General features: G+C 45.0%; 1 protein-coding gene across 12 annotated transcripts in view; it reads left to right on the top strand.

Moving 5' to 3' along the window:
• Positions 1 to 22,087, top strand: part of PAPPA (pappalysin 1) — a 370,091-nt gene that overhangs the window by 182,408 nt on the left and 165,596 nt on the right. Inside the window, exon 1 of one of the 12 annotated variants that reach the window (XM_080561602.1) lies at positions 2,383 to 4,981. The exons of 9 other annotated variants lie outside the window; for them this stretch is intronic. The gene's annotated coding sequence lies outside the window, so the exon portion shown is untranslated. Of the gene's footprint in view, positions 1 to 2,382; positions 4,982 to 5,025; positions 5,269 to 18,403; positions 21,961 to 22,087 lie in introns of those variants that run through there. 2 more of the 12 variants (XM_080561604.1, XM_080561603.1) reach the window with 2 other exon arrangements.

Here is a 22,087-nt window from a genome sequence, read left to right as displayed (position 1 = left end):
TTGCGCGCTTTCCCCCAACGAGCCTTTGAATGCATCCCTACTTGTGAACGAAGGAGTTAAGGTCCGGACCGTAATCAAGTTAGATAATACGCGTGCCGTGCAAAAATAAGACGCTTCAAAGCACCGTTGACCTTGCTTCTGTTGTAATCAAAGATATTTCAGTTCTACTGTGGAAATGCAACCCCATCCTGAGAAACAGGATCCTCCAGAGTCCCTGTCAGTGTGTTTTCTGGTGTATGGCTCAGGAGCAGGGGAGCTCATGTTTTCATAGGAAGGAGATGTTGACTCTTTACTGGCTGGGAGCTGAGAGGAGCGGGATGAATGATCGGCAGCGGGAGCTGGAGTAAGAAGGCGTGCCTGCTCTGAAGAGTGAAAGTTATTTGTGTTTTGTTTTTTTTTTTTTTTTTTTCCCTTCCCGGTTTCATTCTCCTCTGTCTCTCTATTCCTCTGCCTGCCAACAGGGAGCATGATCCCAACTTAATAAAGCTTCGTATGTAAGGGAGTGCCTATGTTTTCCCAACTTCAGTCCTTGGTGAACATAAAACTGCAGCAGAATCCAAAGGGAAAGAAACGCCAAAATCAGCACAGTGGAGCTCACTTAAAGCCACAGCTCTTGCGTGTGAGAGACTGAGAAACATCTGTGTCGGGGGCCAATAATTGGGCAATTATACAGATATGTAATTGACACTGCAAAAGTCCGTTCCCTCCACAGGGTTTAAGAATATACGTTTGGGTTTTGGTTTCATTTGGTTCACTTCTGGAGTTTTGCAGTCTGGTGCTGCATTAATACACCTCAGGTGGAAGCAGGGAGCCGGGGCCTGTCCCCAGGGCCGATGCCCGTAGCAGGTGCGTTGGGACCTCGAGGGGCTCTTCACACAGTTTACACACAGTTTCACTGGCATCAAAATAATAGGTAGGTAGAAAATGCAGCGTTTCTCATCTTCAACAGCCTGTTGCCTCCTTCTATGGATTTGCTTGTTTTGATCTGTAATGAAGTACTGAGATGAAGGGCTACGGAATGAGCCAAACTCAAGGCCTGCGGTTTAAGCAGCATGGGCCAGGGGCTGGAGCTCAGCGACGGCTGGGCTGCAGGGCCGGGCCTCACACATCTGCACGGCCGCTGCAGCGAGTGACAAGCCCCCAGTCCCCAGGGATACAGGTACCCTGTGCCTCCAGCTTCCCGGCAGCCGGGTTCAGACGACCAGCCACTTCGTGCCTACAGATCCGGGTAAGCCGTGACTAATAGGCCACTGAAAAAATACGGCGTAGCTTGTCATTTGCTAAATATTTGCGTTTGAGCAGCTCATTTCCTCCAGCCTGCAGAAGCTGGGACAAGAGTCAGAAACGGGAACTGGAAAAAGGATTTTTCTTTCCGTAAGACTTCCAATTTCAACTGGTCTCATTCAACCGTCTGCACGCCAGAGTCAGAACAGTCTGACGAACATGTTTTATTTTCTTAAAGCACTTACTCGTGGGCTGCTCTATTCAATAAAATGGTAATTAAAGGGAAAAAAAATGAGGGAAGTTTGCCTCTTTATGTGTGAGGGATGGTAAATTTAGATTCGTAAATGATATATGGCTGCCTCTTGTAGGCATGGAACTGTGTCCCGGGCTGAGCTTGTCTCCCCAAGATTCATTTTGGCCTGATTTATTTCAAGCCAGCCTGTTCCAGTTAGAATAGCTTGCAAGAGGCAGAAAGCTGGCCGAGGGGCCGGTGTTTGGAGGGACGGCGGGAGCGGGACTCCCCTCAGGGATTCGGGGAAGACGTCTGGAGAAGAGCAGAGCAGAGGGAGGGCCTCGGCGGCGAGGGTGAGAGGTAGCCTTCAGAGAGCCTTCGCACACTGAAGAATTGCAGAAAGACGGACCCAAATGCCCGGAAGTTATCGCCTCTGGTTGAAGCTGCTCTCCAGGTCCCTGTGTCACCTCGTCATGTGGCGCTGGGGGAACGCTGTAGGTGGCCAAGGAGATCCCAAAACCACCGACACACCGAGGGATGCAGAGGAGCCCACCATCCGCCCCGGCCACGTGTGGCACAGTGAAGGATGTGCTTAAATCCCAAATCCCCAAGGTCTCACTGAGCGCTGGAGCAGCTGGAAGGGGCAATGCTGGCTGCCTGGGGTCCCTCACCCTGAACCCTTTCATGAAGGTAAGCCTCTCACCTTTCTCACGAAGATCAGGACAGGAGACCTGATCCCTTCCAAAGCGGGTGCAGGAGTCTGCTGGTGCTGTTCCCACGAGCCTCGTGTGTTCACTAGCCTCTACCGAGGGTGATCCCCAGCTGGGTGCCTCAACCAGCGAAGAGCCAAAATGGTGGTGGGCACCTCCCCGGCCTCTGGGGCCGACCCCAGGTCTGCATGGTCAGGGCACACCAGCTGTGTGGAGCAGAAAGCCCTGGTGGAGAAATGTCTTCTGGAGTCTGCTCTGGCTCAGCCTGCACGGAGGTGCCGAGCTCCTCAGGTCTGTCGCAAGAGGGATGCCAGGCTGAGCAGCTTCAGCATAAAAATACTGCAGAACCAGTGGGTGTTAGGTACTCTCAGGACCAGGGGATTAACTGAGCACTTTCACCTTGGATTTCCATTGCTCAGGCCAGCCTGAGTCAGAATTGAGAGCCAAATTATAGTGGCTTTTTTCAAAAAGACACATTGAAAAAACAAAAATAAACCCTTCCATGGCTGGGGTCAGCTGAAATGTTCCCGTATAATAGTTTTGCTTCCAATTTTAGCTGTTGTTTTTTCAGCTCCTCTTTTCTTTTCTCTGAAAGAAATTATAGGAGCACAAGCAGAGAAGGGACCACCTGGGTTGCCAAATTTAGTCCCCTGCAGTGTCGGGGATATAACAGTAGATAATTAGTCCAAACATTCACAGAATATCTACTTTGTAGGTTCTGATATAGCACAGGCCACAGAAAACTTCCCAGCACTCTACTATAAACCAAAGATCTTTAGCTAAGACCCAGAGTCACCACTATAATGTAAGACAGGAAGAGAGAAGGACAGATTGACAACATCTTAAGTACCTAGAAATCCAAAGCATTGATTTAGAAAAGTGTTAACTATGAGAAAGGAAAACATACTCTGGTAAAAGATATCAGCTTTCTTATTTTCGGAAGGTTAAAAAAGAATCAGGTGTTTTGACAATTACAAAACTTCTATTGAAATTTTAAGTTCGAATATTTTCCAAAACTGATCCTTTCCCACAGATAGTCTGTTTTGATTAATTTCCCGTTTTCCTGAGAAAAATATTTTATCAAACATTTCCCACCCTTCTCTGATCTTCATCTGTGTGGAAGTTCCTCCATCCCATTGTAGGAAGAATGAACACATTCACATTATTGCATTTTTGCTTCTTTCAGATTATTCTGAAAGTTGATCAGAAAAGTCTTGTTTGATCAAAAACCTCTACACTTTTCTCTCAACTGTATCAGCTAGTCTAATGTCATCTTTTCCTTCATTTAACCATTATGTATTATATATTAATCTTTCATTATATATTAATTCTTCTATTTCATATATGGAAAGTGTACTGGACTCTTCTATTTCCTTGGCTTTGAGAATTTGGTTCGTGTGTTCTAGGCACAGAACAATGAGTGTGCTGTCCTTTTTTTTTTTTTTCTTGTCCCAAAGTGAGACTTCTAAAAATTAAGGTGTACCTGGTTTTTGACCTTATGTTGCTTTATGAGCATTTCTCTACCTTATGGTAGCTGGCACCTGGGTGTGATTCGTAGTTTTAATTGAGCTTTCCGTGCAGAAGAAATGCTTGGTTGGTCTTCTGCTAATTTCTGCTTGTCCCTAACCTTCTCTTCGTTTTCTCTGGTGTGAGCATGCATGCACATACACACACAATTTCCAAAGCACCTTTGATTTTTTCCCAGATCAATAGAGCATTTAAACTCCAATGATCAAGGAAAAACATCTTGTTTATTTCCCTACATATTCTGACACAAGTGGCAGATCTTGTAAACTGCTTTGATTTGATGTTAGTGCCTTTTATAAAGTTTGCTCTCCCCACAGCCATCCATAAAGTCAAAGCGCTCTTACTCTGAACACGAGCAGAGCAGAACTCTGGAAGGCAAGTAAAAAGGAGTTAAAAAGAGACTACGAGTGAACATCTTATCCCAGATTTTTTCTTCCTGCTATCCTTGTTCATAGCAATCTGAACAATTTGCTTAGTTGAGGATGTTCAATGTTCGTAAAGCTGGCGGCACCAAGTGTAGGTGCAGTATGTGTCGTAGTTAAAAGTGTGAACAAACATAAACACAACTCAGATTATCCCTTGGTGAGAGTGGGGATGGATTCACGTTGTTAGATTTATGCATGGATTTGATCCTAAACCTATTCAAGATCATGAAAAATACCATTGACCTTGGCTGATTCTGGCTTAGGCGCTGATTTCAGAGAGTCTTTTGCATCCCTCCTCTGTGTCCCAGACCCTTCCATGGTCCTTGCATTAACATCCTTTATTTTGCTGTCCTTTCTTGCTTTGGATACAAGAGAAGAAAAATTGCAAAGCCTTAACGTCAGAGAAATTGGCCAGGGGAAGGGGACATGTTTATTTTAGTTGTTTTTGCTATACTCCAAATCCCACTTTGGCCTCTGTCTCTTTCAACCTTTCTCCTTTTTTTTTTTTCAGTGTTAAAACGAGCACTTATTGAAAACACGCTGTCCGGTTTTCTGTTTTGCTGGGTGATGTAAGTGTGTAACTTTCCTGTCCAATCCCTCCACCCTCTCTTATCACCATCATAGTCTCGGCTCATTCTCTACTATCTGGTGTCCTTGATTCCCCCGTCTTTCCCTTTTTCCTGCTCTGCACAATTGCTGTTTTCGTCCTCCCTAGCAAGCACATGCTGTGGATAACCCCACGCTCTTCGTAGTTCTCCTTTTCTTTCACCATCAAGGGTGCTGTCCCCTCTCTGCAGACCAAGGGTGGCTCCCAGGTTGGTGGCTGCAGCCAACCGGTGTTGGAAATGCTGTGGGAACGGAGGGTAAGCAAGCTGTGTGTTTGTGTGCTGAGTCAGGCATATGCTCATGCATATTTTCTGGGAATTATTGATATTGTTCTGTTTAATATCCATCCTAGCGGTGCACAAACAAGGAGCGAGCAGTTGTTCTCACAAAGAGCGAGTGAGGGTGAAGTGAAACTGAGAAGCATCTGGAATTGGCCAGGTGAAGCAGCATCTGAGAGATATGATACCAGCTCAAGAAAGCAAAAGAATTGCCGTGTTAGAGAAGAAAACCACTCTGTTCTTTGCTGATTAACTCCTGGGGTTTGGTAGGCTTTCCTTGAGTCTTCCTTTTGAGTGATACTCAGGGCACTTTTATCTCTTCTCCTTCATCCCCTCTGCTGTGTTTTTCCTCCATCTCTTTATGTAATTTATTGTCTCTTTACTTGCTTTAAATCATTTTCCCATATGGATTTCTCTCCTCTGACCCATCTTCCCCTCCCTCATCTGATTCCCCGGAGTCTTCTGTCGTCATGGAACTGGGAGAAAGAAGAGCAGGCCTGTTCCCGACACCGAGCATCAGCTGCAGGCTCCTCTCCTCCTGCCTCTCCTTCTTTGCCTGTTCTCTGCTGTTAGTGTTGGAAGCACATTCGCAAAGATCATCCACTGGACTGAGGAAAGATTTTATCACCGTTGTTTTGTTTGTTTTATTTAAGACAGCGAGAGAAAGAAGTGGAAAGGACAGGCCTTTGCTGTTACCAGTGTTGCTTAGTTTTGAATGTAGGTTATTTTTCTCCTGTCCTAATGTATTCTAGCGCTGTTGTTTTCCTTTATCATTGCAGTATGATTGCAGTTTTGTAGTCCTGGTAACTGCCTCAAAACATCCTGCTGATGGTGGTGATACATTTCTCAGGCGTGAGAGAGAATTGTCCTTAAAACCAGGGAAACTGAGGTACAGCAGGATGCTCTGATGTGTCTGAGATGGAGCTAGAAACGGATCCCAGCAGACTTGGCTCTTTGTTAAGCCCATTTTTAGTGGTGATGGTGGTTATTCCTCAGCCTTGCTTGTCCTCCATGTGAAGTGGACACTCTTTAATTTCTGTAGGCTGTTGTAGCTTTTGATGGTTTGGTGGGTTATTATCGTGCTGAGCTGATGGTGGTGGTGATGAAGTCCTTCACCAGGCGTCAGACCGTTGAAAGCACTGCCAACATGAGGGCAGGTGAGGAAGGGAGACCAGCTGGCATTTGTGACAGGAGCTCTTTGGACATGGCAGAAAATGAGATGGTCTTGAATTAAGCTCTCTGATCCAGACCTGCTGGCGATGTGTGAGTCAGTGTGAGTTACGGCGTTTCTCAAAGGGAACTGTGTATGCAGCCAAAAGTGGGAGAGGAGAGCAAGTATCACCAGAGCCCCTCAGCTGAGGGTACTTCAGTTTGAGTTGGAATACTGTGCTATTTTTGATAACATCTTCACATTGATTAATATGATGGCTTGCTGAAACTGCTTGTAAAACATGTAAGTTGTAGCTGCTAAGCATTTCCTCAGAACTGCTGAAAACCTGGCCCTATATAGCCAAGGGTATTAATTAAAGGCAAAACCAACTGATTTTCCCCAAAGTTAAATATGGATGAGATGAGTGGTCGCAGAAAGGGGCTTTGCACGTTAGTGCCCACTAACTGCAGGCTGTTTTGGGGGGGCATCATCTAGTGCACGGCTGGACAACCAGGAGTTCTGCTGGAAGCTCCAGCAGGGAAGCTGTGCATTGTATGATCCACGGGAATGGTGTTTTGCTCTGAATTCAGCAGCATCTGTGCTTGTAAAGACTGAGGTGCTAAGGTTGAGATCTGGAGCTTGCATTACTACTGTCTTATATTGTATCTGTCTTGTGGATAAACAGAGCAGCCTCTCCGAGGTCAAAACAGCACCTTTCACCAGTGATAATTTAATGGGAATCATTTTCGGCATGTGCTAGACAAGAATTGGAAGCCTCCTGTGCTGTAGCTCATGAATGGAGATGTTCAGGGAGAAAAGGAGTACTGGGAGAAAAAGCAAATGTTAACTAAATGCATTACGCACACAGTTTTGAAACATGTACTTGGCAGAGGGAAGGGTAAGGAGTCCAAGCCAGATTGTGCTGTTGAGTGCACCAGTGTAAACCTAAAGTTACTCCTCTGGCGAGGAAGTCAGGGGGCTGCTCCAGGCGGGTGAACGTGTAGGACCTGGGGCCGAGACAGGGAGCGTGCCACGGGGAAAAGGAACCAGCTGAGAGAGAAATGGATGTCGTGGAGAGCAGCCTCCAACCACCGTCGCTGCCGTGGATGGTTTAGTTTGGGTGTGTAACGGTCGTGGTGATGCAGTGGGACATATTTGTATGACGTGGGGTAGTTTTTACTTTTTGGAGCATTTTCTGCATATACCTATCCTGTTCCCTCCAGGCTGTAAGATTAGGCAATATACCACTTTTACAGTGAGCCCTTTGTGTTTCCAGCAACAAACACTTCTAAACTCTGCTCTCCAGTCTTGTGGCTGTAAACTCCTTCACCCCTTCCCATTACTGTCCCATCTCCAGCAATAATATCCCCTCCTCTGTTTATAAACAAACACCCTCAGAGGAAGTTCACAGGAAGAAAAGTTAGTTAATGAAAATCAACCAGGCACTCAGGTCCAGGCTGTGGGTTGGAGCCAGCAGGGTTGCTGGATGTTTCCTACTCTACATCTGCTTGTAGGAATTGCTTTGATGAGATGTCAGCCCGTCTGTCTGACTGTGTGTCTTTCTCTTCTTTTCCCTCCATCGTGGAAAATGGGAGAAAAGAGAGAGTCAAATTCTAATGTCAGTCTGCTTCAAAATAATGAACAGCCTGGGCAGTTTTTGGGAACCCCAAGCAGGGGGATGAGCTTGAATGAACTTGTAGGATTTCTCTTTGATAAATCCACCAATTCTCTCTTCTCTTCTACCTTTCTCCCGACTGAAATCTAGATTCTGGCTCCTGGCAATACTGTTTGTTGCTCGGGAGTTGTGTAAAGGCTGTAAAAGGACTAAAATAGCCCAAAGGACAATTATCCTGCTCTGTAGTCTGAGCACACGGCTGATATATCTGGTGTCACACATCTCTCTCACTGGGCCACCGGTGTAAGGAGGTAGGGGTGAGCAGGGGCCGAGGAAGCAGCTAACACGGGGCTGTGCACTCACCGTGAGCTCTGCAGCAAGGACAGACAGGCATGGTAATGGTGCTGCCAGCTGGAAAACACAAAACGCTTTCACTTGCTCCAGAGGCCCCCTAAACCCCCCCAGCACAGGGGGAGCCCAAGCAAAAGATCATTTTCTTGTGACTTCTCCTGGCTTGTGCTTTTCGGATTGAACCTTGGTGGTCTCAGATGGGAGGTAAGGGAATTAGGGGGTTGGTTCACTCCAGGAGACACTGGAATCCTCCTTTGAAAAGCCTCTCTGGCTATTCAAGACGCATGGGAAAATGAGGAGATAAAGAAAAGCTGTGGGGGTGAGGGAGACTGCACTGGTAGGGTTGTGGTTCCTCGCTCGCTCAGAGGTGTACTATCAGCGCAGTGCTCCTGCCCCAGGTTCCCCCTCTTCCCCCTCTCCTCCTCTAAAAGGAGTGAGTGCCTTTGGGAAGTGGGGATGAGCGAGCTTTCCCAGGTATTCTAGATGTGAAAGTTGTGGTCCCGCTTTTAGTTCTAAGAGCCTCGAAGGTTCAGATGTATTACAAAAGGTCTCCGGTGCTGGCAGAATCTCTTTACCTTAAAATGTGATGGTTTCAAGTAGTCTTATCTGTTGCTTTTTGTTGGAAGAGCAGTTTCTCTTATTGTACAAATATTTTCTGGCATGTAATTAATAGCCTTATCTGTAAGACTGTTCCAGTGTGGTCTCTCCACCTCCCACCCTAATGCAGGGGGGAGACAATCAGAAACGAGCATTTTGCATCGTAGCATGGGCAGAGTTTATCAGTTGTTGCACAATCTCTTTGCCTGTGAACAGATTAAAAAGAGAAGGGGGGAAAATGGACCTGATTTATACCGGTGAGCTTCCTCCAAGAATTCCAGGATAACTATCAACAGTTTGTCCTAGGAGGAAAGTTGAGTGCTTCGTTCTTGCCCTTTGAAGAGCTCTGAATTAATGAAGAGCAGAGTACCAGCGTATCTTCTGCTCTTCTTTGAGCTGGGAAAGATTGGAATTCCCCAAAGTCCTCTTGCTCGGGATGGTTTAATCAAACAGACTGTTTACATTCTGTGTCTCACCAGAGGCAATGCTAAATCTGGGGTGGTCTTCAGCTATACGCCGTAATACTAGGGGTTTATTTTATTTTATTTTAAACATCAGCATACCACCAGTTTTACTGGGAAATGGCCGTATCCAAACACCTGCAGGCTCCATGGAACAAGCCAGAGAGAGAAGCAACAGCAGCTGCATCTCAGAGGCCAAATGATCTGCACAGGGATTTGTGTTTCTTCTCTGGCCTGGTGTCTGCAGGGTTGGGATTTGGCAGCAAAGGTGGGCCAGGAGCCCTTCCACTTGTGGAGGAGACATGTCCCAACGGTAGGAAGGTGAGCCCTGGACCGAACTTTCCTCTGTCTCAAGTGCTGAAGGCAGAGGCAGAGAAGCAGGGGCCCTTCTGCCCCAGCCATGTGGTGTCTGTCCTGCTGTGATGGCCAAACTGTTTTGGCGAGCATGCCCTCTAGCTGTTTCTGTGCTCTGGTACTTAAGAAAGCACTAAATGAAATGGGATCTGTGTATCTCATGAGAAAGAGGGAAGAAGGAAACAAGATTAGGGTAGCTCTTCCTACCATCACCTCTCATATCCCCTCCCTCGGGATGAACGTCTCTTGCGCCTGTAACAAGAAGCCACCACTTTATTGCACATCTGTAGTACTGAAGTGGGCCATAAACCTTGAATCGGGATCTAAACTTCTGTTCGGATACATTAAAAAAAATAAAATACTTTGGTATCTTCTGGAAGTGACGTATTTCCGCTCCCCATGCACAGGATCTTCAGTGCATCACTGAAGAGCACGCACGTAAGTAGGCAATGTGGACGACATTCTTCCAAACCCAAGCAGCCCAACCAGCTGTTCGGCAGAGACGTTGTTTATTGAGAGTTGTCAATGTGTTCAACACATGGTGTCCTTTGCGCTGATGAGCTTGCAGCCTGGCTTTTATGGGGTTTCTCTGACACTTGTCAAACACTGGTGACAGGGCAAGCTTGACGAGGCACACGTTTTTATGGGGATGTTATGGGCATTGCAACAAGATGTTCTGTAAGGAGAGGCAAGGCAGAGACTTGCTGGCAGAGAGGAAAACAAAGGCAGTTGCAAAAGGTTCCTTTTTTTTTTTTTTTTTTTTTTTTTGCTGGTGGTTTCGGGAAGAGAACAGCAATTTCCTTTAGCAATAAATTAGATGCTTTGGGAGAAAGAAAGGGTGTTTGGTTAGACAGTGGTGAAACTGCTGTGTTGAGAGAAGTAGGCTCCCTCTTCTGTTAATTCAGGCTTCTTATTCTGGGCCAGAGCGCTTGGAGGTGCACAGATTGCTCTGGGATTTTAGTCTACTCTGCAGCTGCTCTGAGGTGTCTTCAGCTCTGTCCTTTGCATCTGCGAAGGTGGGATAATGGCTCTCAGCAGTCCTCAGAGGGACACTGTGTGTAAAGAAAAGGTAATAACACCCGCACAGCTCTTTGATCATGTACGATGTAGTAAATGGCAAATGTCACGCCGCTGTACCGAAAGAAAGAAATGCTCAGCCCAGTAGTCCCCTTGGCCCGGGTCACGCCAGGTCCCTGCAGCCTTGTGCAGCTCGAAAGAGAGAGCTGAGGTTGTAGAATGCCGAAGAGAGAAAAAGACAGAGGCAGATCTTGCCAATCTCATCCTTATCTATTTGTCCAATCTTTTTCTCTTGACTTGTGTAAGCTCGTATTCGTGATTATCACAGGTATTTGTTTTCCCCTACTGAAAAACAGAACTGTTGCCTGAACAGTGTGACTCTGGCCCCGTTCCCTCCTATTCAGCACAATGCAATCTTGGCTCTTTACTAGTTAATATTTTCTGTCAACAACCTGCAAGAAAACATAAAATCAGGGCTGATAAATTTTGCAGATGTTGCAGAGTTCAGGGAGTGGTAAACAATGACCAACACAGGACTCTCATTTGGGTGTTTTCATAAATTGAGAACATGCAAACAGTATGCATCAGAGTAAAGCCAAATGTGAAGTCATACATGTAGAAAGGAGGCAGGTCGTACAGAAAGGCTGGCTGCTAGGGAAGGGTCCTTCACCTGGAAGCTAAACGGGTAGGCGTAGCTCTGTGTCGGAGTAGATAAAGCATCTGAATGTGAACTGCCGATGCGATGCTGCGGCCAAAGGTTTAGAGTCATCGTTTGCTTTGTAAACACGGAAGCATTGAACAGGACGGGGAGGTTGTGTTATCCTGGTGCTGACAATGGGGAAGCTGCTGCTGGAGTAGTTTGTCCAGTTCTGGTGTCCCCAGCTTAAGAAGGATGTTGTATGAGAGAGGATTTAGAGGAAAAAACAATCTTGAGAGTAATTATAGGATTTGTAACAAGTCTTAAAGTATTTGACTCAAGAAGATTAAGAGATGACTTGATCTTCGTGATCTTTAAGTATATGGTTAGGAAACATTAATCTGATGATTGGAGTTTGGAAATCTAATAATAGAGGATATGAAAAATCCAATGAATGCACATGGGGACTAAGCAGCTTCAGAGCAGAGAGATGATGCCCTCTTTTAGCCATGGAAGTAGTCAGCATTGAAAAGCCTTTCTGAGTAGGATGGTGGAATACTGTCACCAGGTTCTTTTAAATCATAAAAGCAGTGTTTTTCTAAATCGCAAGTTCTTGTTTAAAGAGGAATTAATTCCATCCTCAGCCATATTTTGTCTGACTGCTTCTAATGTCATATCACTCTGGGGTTTTCAGTTAATACCCCAAAAATGGGAATGGCATGAAACTGTGTCGGGAGAGGTTCAGACTGGGTATCAGGAAAAGGTTCTGAGAGAGTGGTTGTGCCCTGGAACAGGATCTCCAGGAACATGGTCACAGCACCGAGCCTCCCGGAGCTCAAGGAGCACTTGGACAATGAACTCAGACATGGCTAAATGTTTAGGTAGTCCTGTGTGGAGTCAGGAGTTTGACTCAATGATCCTTGTGGGTCACTTCTGACTTGGGATATTCCCTGATTCTAAATAATTGAAGCAAACAGTAGCATGCTGACTTCAAATCCTTTAATTTTCCAGTATATCCATGGGTTCTCCTTGAAACTGGTAGAGTATTTCTAAATTACATTTCTAATCACTATTACACTTCCAGCTCTTTGTAGGGATTCCTGGGCACAGAAGCTGGAGCACAGTTCCTGACAATGTCAGGGCTGTGGAGCTAACACAACAACATCCCTTAAAAACAAAGAAGTGAACGAGAAAGCAGAGAATAAGCTTGGGGTGACTTTTGCTTGTCATCTCCTTGCTGCGTGGTCTGTCTCTCAGTCTCGGGGCAGAGCAGCAGTGCCGAGTCCTGTTCAGAAGGTTTGTTGGCTATATGCTGAAGCTACCTATTCCTGTGACTTTGGCCAAGTTGCAGACACAGACCTACGTTAATGACAGTCTGCTCCAGAACACTAATTTCACACAAGCCATCCACAGCTGGAGACCTTTCCTGAAAATTAAATGCTCAAACTGCCCCAGCCTGCTCCCTCGAACCCACGTGCACATGTATGTATACGCACATGAGCAGAGAACATAGTCTATGTACATACTTTTTTGTTAGTCTTCATTTCTTTGGTTCCAGATTTAACCCAAAGTGGAAGGGGCTGAAATAACATAAGAAAGGTTGGACATATGATATTTCCTGCTGCTCAGCTAAACACAAGAATTGCCAAAAATCTTCCAAGGTAGCTTGTTTCTTTTACATTTTTCTCCCATTTCTGCAGACTCGAGAAGGTCAATTACTTTTGAGAAGCATTTGACTTTGGCAACGCTCATGGAAAGTGAACTAGAATTATGACCTTTTGGAGGTTTGCCTGTCGCTGTCCCATCTTGTCCTTTAAGAATTAAGGGCTGAATTTTCAGCTCCAGCCTTCGGTTTAATAGGTGTGAATTTGTTTCTGTACACTTCTAAGACACTGCTAGTATTTGTGTGAGGTTTTTCTTTCAGATGTCTATTTATTTGTGCTCACAGATCAAGTGATCACTGATATTTGTATTGCAGAAATACAGGCTCAGGTATTTCCAGGAGGAAAATCATGCCCAAACAAATGGCATTGGATTCAAACTGAGCAGAAAAATGGAGCTCTAAGATTATATACTCAAGTTAGTATGTGGTGACTACAGCCTATCTGGAATGCATACTATAGTAGTTATATCATGTTAGAGAGGCAGGTTTTTTTCAGCAGGATGTTTCCTAGAAAGCAAAAATATCTCTGTGGTTTGTGTATGGGTTTGGAACTTGTATGCAAGTATGGAGTGGGGAATTTGAGGCATGAAATAGTCATGATTAGAGAGGGCCCGGATCCCTTTTAAAAGCGACAGCAGAAAACAGGCACAGTGAGCTCTGTTCTGTCTGCTGTTACTGCATGCTGTTCTGTGCACTGCATCTGAAACGTTTCCTTTAAGGTTGGTATATTCCTCGGTTGCTTCTATTAAGTATAGGAAAGATGCAGTCATATGGGAAAGCCAGATGCAATAAGATATTTGAGTCTGGATAAGATCTGAGATACTTTTGCAATAAGAGATTTAATTCTCACAGAGGCCAAGATCTTGCATGGTATAAATCAGTGTAAATGCACTGGAACTACTCAGTTTTGCACTCACAAAGTATCTGCCCAAGAATGTTCTCAAAATCCAATTAAATAACTAGAACTGTTTCATGTGGAAATGCCCCTCAATTACAAAAACAAGCCTAAGCTATCATGATGTGATTTTTACAGTCTCCTTGCAGGGTGCCCTAGTTTGCATTCATGGAATTTTTTGTTTTTGTTTTGTTTTTGTAATAATGTGGATGTTGGCCATCTGTCTGATCCCAGAAAGGTTGTAAGGTTGTTCCCGCTCCCCAGGTTCTCTTCCCACTCCCTCATTGATCATAATGTTTGATTTAGGTGCCACTAGATTTCCTTCTTTGTTCTCTCGCCCTAACCTCCTCCCCCCAAACACACATGCATTGTGCAATGGTGTAAAAGCTCCTCTCTCTGCAGCTGGGAGTAGTAACTGCTCAGCTGGTTCCAGTGCTGCCCTAAAGCTGCTGTAAAGGTCAGTGACAAGGGAATTCTAAAAAGCAAAACAAGCTGTGGTGTTGTCCCCCCTTCCACTCTGGCCGTGTACTTTGAGCAGCACCACAAGCAATCTCACTCTAGACCTCCACTCCTCGTCGCTCTGCATTTCTGGCCGTCACGAGGGTTCGGTGGGGCAGCACGTCGGGAGGTCTTCCAGCACGGCTACGGGCTTGGCCACTGCTGCCGCTGATTGACTTGCAGTGCTTGTCAGGCACAAAGCACATTGTGAAAGGAAATGCCATATTGAACTCCCAGTGAGCTGATGGGTATTGTGCACGGTCATCTGATGGCACAGATGTGCCCCTAATAATCCTTCCAGGAGAACGTTTCCTCCTGGGATGCTCTGGCCATCTGATCTGCTCTGAGGTATGCTGACCTATCTTGACCCAGTTTATGATCAATTCTCTCTGCTGTTTTCTAAAAGGAGCCCAGAAATACCACTTTATCATTTAGATTGCCTGGAAGTTATGGTGTTACGTGTCTGTCCCTTCCATAGAAGATTCTCTGTTTACTCTCAAGCATTAACTCTTACAAAAGGGAGGAAAGCCACTCTCTGTTAGCATGCACAAAAGTAAATTTGTCAGTAGAGCTTTGATAGCTAATCAGTATTTGGCTAATAGTACAGGGAGGAGGAGGAGACCTGGAAGCAGAGGTAACGTATGTGCGACTGAGCACGTTGCTGGGTCCTCTGTGAGCGTAGAGCTCCCTTCCGCCGGCGTGCTGTTGTATTTTGTCCTCTTCGTAGGTTTATGTGTGCCTCCAGTTCTGCAAGTGTTACTTGTGTGTGCCTGTGAAAGAAGGATGATTTTCATTCATGTCTCTTGATATGTATCCATCCATATGTTTTGCAACATCTGCTTTTAAAGTGGGAATGATGTTAAAGCTGAACTTCCCTAAAGGTGAATGTGCTGCCTGAGCTAAAATAGGATGGTTAATTCGTAACCTGGGTCTGCTGACCAGTGAGCATAGGTAAGCTTTGAAGCCGAAAGGTGTTCAAGTAACTTTGAGCCAAACCAACAAACTTACTGAGCGCTTTCCATTTCCTGTCTATATTTGAAGGATATCTGGGTTTTCATGAACACCAAACTTCTTTATTATCAGTGGACCACCATAAATTGTCTAAAACTGGCAGCCACCAACCTGGTTCTTGTCTGAATCAAACCCGATGAAAAGCCTTCCATGTTTATGGCATACACCAGTGATTCCCAAAAGGAATATACTGGTGGCTGCAGAGTTGATCACTTAAAGTACTATCCCAACAAGGACTGCCTGTACTATCTTAATACTGTCCCCATGTGTGCATGTGTTACGCTTATCTCTAATAACATGGACACATACTGGTTTTCCAAGCTTCAGCCCAAAATATTCAGTTGTTTCTGAGAACAAGGCAGGAGAAATAAATTGTTCTGCAGATATTAGAAAATTCTTACCCTTGTTCTGTGGAATGTTCCTGTGCTCCTAGACTTTATAGCAGGGCCTGAAGTTTGACCCTTGTGAAGGATGTGCTTTTTTCTATCCACCTGAAAGCCCACCCAAACGTAGTTATTGGATCATAAACAGCCACAGTTTGTTAACCAAGTACCAGTCTCCACTGGTTCTGCAGCTTTATTGTGAAATGCTTAGGGAGATCTAGATAAGAAGCCAACCTTCCCACTAATACTTGTTTATGCTGATACTGTATACAAAGAAGCCCTTGCAAAAGCAGTACTCGGTCCAAGGATGACCCTGTTACACTCTGCAAGGGCTGAAGCTCACTGCTCTGTGCCATCTGGTTAGGCAATGTTGTGTGTTCACTTACACCTCAAAATCCCTCACAATCTAATAATTTCTCACTAACCCCAGCCTACCGGATCTGTTTGCAGTAAGCTCTTATATACTGTTAGCGGGTATATTCTCACAATAGGCTCAGTGAAGTGTCACTAATACGATTGTCCATGCCAGTGGCTGCTCTGTTGCAGCCTACGTGTTTTTCTTATCAGAAGGGAAGGATTTGTGTAATGTTTGTAACTAACAAGCCACTACAAATTCATGTTTGCTGTTTTAGCCTTTCTCACCTCCCTGCTTCCAGGCTTCAAGGTATCTTGCCGAGTGTACGAGTGGCTGGGAGTTAGAGAAATGGTACAGAACATGTGCTTTATTTAATGCTATATGGCAATGATATAAAGGTTTTGGTATTGCAAAGAGCCTTGTACCAAATTCTCAACATTAGACAGTCATAGCTGTATTAGGCTCTCTCTTTCTACAGGATGAAGTTCTTGCCTTTCATGTCAAAATGAAAAGAACTCCATCCTTCCGTCTTGGATCTGAATCCTATTGCGTAGCTTGTAAATGATAATATCTGGTCTGAATTTAGCTAGATTGATAGCAGCAGCAAACATCCCCTTCTTCCTCACTTAAGTAGTATATTGCCACCTGAGCAAGTCTCAGGTGGTTTGCCTGAGACACAACTCATCTCAGGGGGTGACCTCAGGAGGCCTCTTAGCTGCATTGGAAATGGTATAGACAGAGATGTTGCCTTAAGTACTCTGGACTTTGAATTATTTAACTATTGTGGAAGGAAGCTGGGGGCTGGGAGAAGCACAGCAAAGGAAAGGAGAGATTATTTCTCCCCTTTGTAAAACTATATTGGGTTCAACATCGTACCATGAAATATCCAGTGCAGAACTCAAGAACTGCTCCAGTGGATCTTCGCTGACTTATCCAATTGCATGGAACGTGGGGATACTTAACCTAAATCTGTCGGTTTTAATTATTTTCCTCTGGACAGATAAAAGCTTTCTATAGGTTCCTGTAGAATATTTGCTCTTTCAAGCGTTCCTCTGTGCTTTGATACTAAACGATTAAAGCATGCTAAAGAAAAAAACAGCCCCAACCTTTAGCTCCCTGTTCTTGGGCCCCCTGACTGCAGCTTTGATTGTTGACCTAAATTCCCCTTTCATAACTGAGTCCTGTCACCTCTGGTTGTAGTCTCCCAGCAAAACAGGCACGGCCAACTTTCAGAAGTGCGGGGCACTGTTTTCCGTTCTGCCTTGCACCGCTATGACGGGCTCCACAGCACACCTGATGTGTTCAAAGTCGAACTGACCTCCTTCTTCCCCTTCCCCCAGCCTCAGCTCCTGGAAAATAAAGCATAACAAGTCTTTTTTTTTTTTTTTTCCTTCCCTTCCTATTGCTCAGCAAAGGGCCGAAACTTTGTTCTGCGTAAAGAAATAAATTGTTAGGTAATGGCTGGGCTGATTAGTGGAAAGATTGCTGTTAGCAAGATGCAAGAAACAGCACTGAGGCGACCAGGGGAGGCCTGGAGTCTGTTATTGATAATATTAAAATGGATTACAGCAGCTTGCTTGGGCTACTTTGGCCTCTTCTTTCAAGCTCTGCCCACAGAGAGAGCTTCTTACGCCTCCAGCAGCTACAGCCTCTAGCTGTGAGTCCCCGTTTCTCTGTGGCTGCTCCTGATAATCCTTTGCTCCAACCTCAACATCGTCAGCTTGGCTACGGAGCTCAGTTACGGCAAAGCCTCGTGTCCTCACCCGGGACATTGTTCCCGGAGCAGTGGTTCATGAGCCCAGAGCGCGGGGCCTGCGCGTGGAGGGCCCTCTCTCGGAGTCCTGGTGAAGGCCTGGGAACAAACTGGGGTGTAAATCATGGCTGGGGCTCCCTGGAGGAGGTCAGGTGTGATGAGCAGTAGTATTCTGGAGCAGTTGTGGGTTGGTAGCCAAAAAAGTGTTATTTCGCTTAAAAAAAAAAAAAAAAAGAAGAGAAAAAGGAGAGACTGTACTTCTGGTCTTCCCTATTTGCCTTTTGGCACCGGGCCTTTGGGGTTTAGTCTTCCAGCAGTCCCAAGGATCTTGGTGCTTAGGAATTTACTGTTCCTGCATGGCACAAACACGATGGGGCTGGAAGGAGCCCGGTGGGCAATCGGAGGCCCCCCCGGCTCAGCACACAGGAACGTGGCATCCCGATGTGTTCGCGCTCCTCCGGAGCCGTCTGAAAAGTGACTCACTTCTGTGCGGAAGGACGGTTACCGATGACTCTTACTGGAAAGCTGAACTAGTGCCTCTTCTTTTTTTAATAAAAGATAAATTCTGTTTTAATCCTCTGGGCTTCAGGAACAGGAACTTTACAGGGAAAAAAATCACTCAGACTGAGGGGTGAGAAGGGCTGTCAGTATTCTTCTCAGCTGCAGCTCCATCCCTTTCTAGCAACTCAAGACAAGCAGAAGTGAGGAAAACTGTTTGCTGCTGTATGAGACTTGTACATATTTTTTTAATCTAATTGCTGTGGGGAAAACAAACATCAGTTTTATTTCGCACCATTTCTTGGCTCGGAAACTTGAGGCATATTCGCCAAATTGTGGTTTTGCAGTCGTTGGCTTGAGTCTCATTTACCATGAGGCCTCTTTACACCACTCTTGGTTTCTTAAGGGACACCAAGTAGCTAAAAATGTCCTTTGACACATTATTGTAAAGAATTCCCCGTGTAAATGAGCATCTAAACTCTGTATGTTTTTCATGTAAATGTTGGTTGTGGTCACAGCTGAATTTTGAAATTCAGTGTCAACCATTGTGAGGGGGTGATTTTACTCAAAAACAGCCTTGTTTGGGGTAAAAGAGGCCTCTTCTTGTTTGAAATGTTCTTAATTATGTCTAAGAAATAACTCATGGCTATGGAACCTTTTACTAAATTGAAATAAATTGTGAAAACATCAAATTATTCAGTTTTCAGAAGTTCTGGCAATTATTTCACATGTCCCTCATCCAATGGTTTTGCCCTTATTAGTTGTCATAGAAGAAGTAATAAATTCTTTTATTATGACATCCAAAGTCCCAGCTGAAATTAGTTTCATTGTGCTGGGGACAAAACGGAAAAGTGACACTCCCTTAGCCGGAGGATTCGTAGTCTAAAGCCAAAAGTAAGCGAAGGACTGGGAAAGTAGGTACAGCATACAAGCAAAAGAAGGTCATAAAGAAATGGCACGACTGTGCAAGTTATAGGGAGTGCGGGTTTCTCATCCCTTTTCGTATTCTTTTTCCTTTCTCTTAAGAATAAAACAAGTCTTGCTGCTGAAGGTATTGTGATCAATCCATCTTTTCATCAAGAGTTGGATGTATGTAATAGTAAAAGTTTGAGAAAAGAATACTGTATGCGACATATGGATTCAGTAATGACCTTCGCCCTAAACTAGAAAATGTAAGGAACTGGAATAGTAGACTGTTTTAGTTCAGCAGCTTTCATACTGGCATGTTCAGTGGTGTCCCTATTGTCGCTGTTTTTTTCTTTTTCTGCCCTCCTTTGGCTCCCTGTAAATCTTGAATTGATGGCAGCTGTTTGAGCCAAACTCAAGACACGTTGCATCACATCAGGGTTTAAATGCTCAAAGGCAAGGGAGGATTGCTACTATTCTGTAGTATTCCTCCAGCAGCTCCATCTGTTCAGCTGAGGTCAATCACTAGCATCATGCAGCACTTCAGAGAGAGAGGAAGATGTTCTTTAATCCTGGCTAGGAAACTGAATTTCCATTCCACAATAATTTATTAGTTCTTTAGGGGAATATTTCCAGCCCTGGTCAGTACAAAAAGCCAAAAAACTTGACCCTTAAAGACTGTATGGTGGACTTCCTCAGAGCTGGAGACCCCAGAAGCCTGTTCCAGGACTTCCAGCCCTCCGTCCGACAGCAGGGAGCTTGGACGCCGCAAGACACAGGTGGAGCAGCTATTGCGTGTGCAGCTGCCCTGGGCCCGCGGGCTTGGAGAACTCTGATGCTGGGCTGCAAAGGTGGCAGGAGAAAGCTCTGTTAAAAAATGTCTGACCAGCTCTGATGGTCTTATTATGATAAGATGAGATCATAGTGTACCTATAAAAAGGTCTCCTTTCAGGAGAGGTGGCTTCATTTCACGCTGGGTTCCATTTATAGGATATGCTTTTACTCCCTTTCTTCAGTATTTCCTACCTTGGAAACAAAAGATATTCAATAACAGAAAGTTACTGAAACAGAATGGACTCCCACAGAATTTTAATTTTCCCGAATTGGGTATATTTTGGAACATCCCATGTCCTCACTTTTGTGCCCTGGCTTGCATGGGTGCCATACCTCTATATAGGGCACGTCCAAATATTTCTCTGGGGCAGGGGGGAGAATCAATAGAAGGCAGTCTCCCAGAGGAGGAAAGCTTTGTGTCTCTCCTGTAATGCCGCCGATCTCTCTTCACACCCAGAGACAACTGTTTCCATCCTCGCCCAGTTGCCAGAGACCCCTGCCTGCTATATTGGGATGGCAACTTTTTATGTCTCATTTTTATAACTTCTTTGTTTATGGCTTATTTGGAATTTGCCAACTGTCTTTGGAAACTACCATTGGAAAATACCTTCATTTGAGATTCATAAAAATGCAGACATTTATGGGCTCTAATACATCTCAAAAATGAATGCTTGCTAAAAGTATTTATTCCATAAAGAAAATGTAAAAACCCTCAAAAAACAGGAGATCCCTGACTCTAGAAAAATCCCTAGTAGCTTGGCTTTCATATAATGAATCTCTCAGGTAAACATCCATCCCAGCAAATGTCATTTTTTTTTTTTAGCATTTTTGTTTTTTTCCTTCCCTGTTCCTCCTCCTCTCCTTTCCCGTGATCACAAGTAGCAGTATAAACTAGAAGCTGGTCTCGAGAAGGTTTTGAACTGAGTGCGCCCTACAGATGAATAAACACATTACCTTCCGAACCCTGGGATCTCTCTTCCAAAGGCAACAGGAAAAGGGGGAGCTCAGAGTCCCTAGCAAAATACCAGCGTGCAGAAAAAAGCCCTGTTTAAATTTTTTTTAACTTTCCCATCAGAAGACTTTTTTGCGGGGGGAGGAGGAGGAAAGGGGAAGGGTGTGAGGAGCGAGGGGGAAGGTGGGTGCTGGGAGAGGGGAGGAAAAATACAGTGAATGCTCCTGTAACCTTTGCTCTGTTGATACTAGACAAGACTGCACTGTTAATGAGTGATTGTTAACAGATGGCTGTTGAGCAACTTAGTCAGAAGCAGAAGATGTTATTTGGTTGTAGTGCTGGGAGGGTTAGGGTGCAGGGGTGAGGTAAGGGGATATTTAGTCTTTTCATGAGGACTGAACTGTCAGAGATTTATGATTTTCGGTTAGGCTTTTGGAATGGAAGGCTTGGGGGAAGGAGCGCTTTCTACGTGCTGATAGTAGGAAGGCCGTTGGCGCTGAAGGCTCTAATGATTATTTTTTCAGTCAAGGGGTCTCTGCGGCCCATGGCCTTTGAGAACTGAAAGATGGAAATGTATGTCTTTGACTTGTCAGACCTTGTGTCCCAGGCTGGGAAGGAGTGGACTCTTTTCATCTTTTGGAGCTGAGGACCAATGGAGGGAGCTTTAGGTGTAAATCTGCGCTTTGTGTACAAGAGAAACCCATTAGGTACATTGGTGTGTACCAGTGCAAGCCATTTCTTTACTGGTTTTTAATGGGTATGAATTCGAAGGCAGCCTGAACGCAATGCGTTTGATCTCTGCAAGATTTGGGTGCTTGATCCTACCAAGGTTATCCCAGCCATTCGGTGTCTCTCGAACTGTGCGGTGGGTAGATGTCATGCTTATTGCCCCTGTGGGCCTTGCTAGATGGAGAGTGCAGTGCTGTGAGTGAGGCTACCAAGGGCTGCCTCTCGAGAGCATTATTTTCAGCCAGTGAAGTATGGCTTGAATGAAGATAAGACTGAATGCACAGTACAACTTTGTGCCGGTAAGTTTGCAAAAGGGTTTTGGTCTTTGGTCAGGAGAGGGGAATCCCATTCATACATGCCACTGGCAAATCTTCACTTTTAATAGCAAGTCTTAACATGACCTCCCACAGTCATGTTCTGGATGAT

The sequence above is a fragment of the Anser brachyrhynchus genome (assembly GCF_964034855.1).
Source record: "Anser brachyrhynchus genome assembly, chromosome: 19".
NCBI classification, from domain to species: Eukaryota; Metazoa; Chordata; class Aves; order Anseriformes; family Anatidae; genus Anser; species Anser brachyrhynchus.
This window is presented reverse-complemented; position numbering and strand designations above follow the sequence as displayed.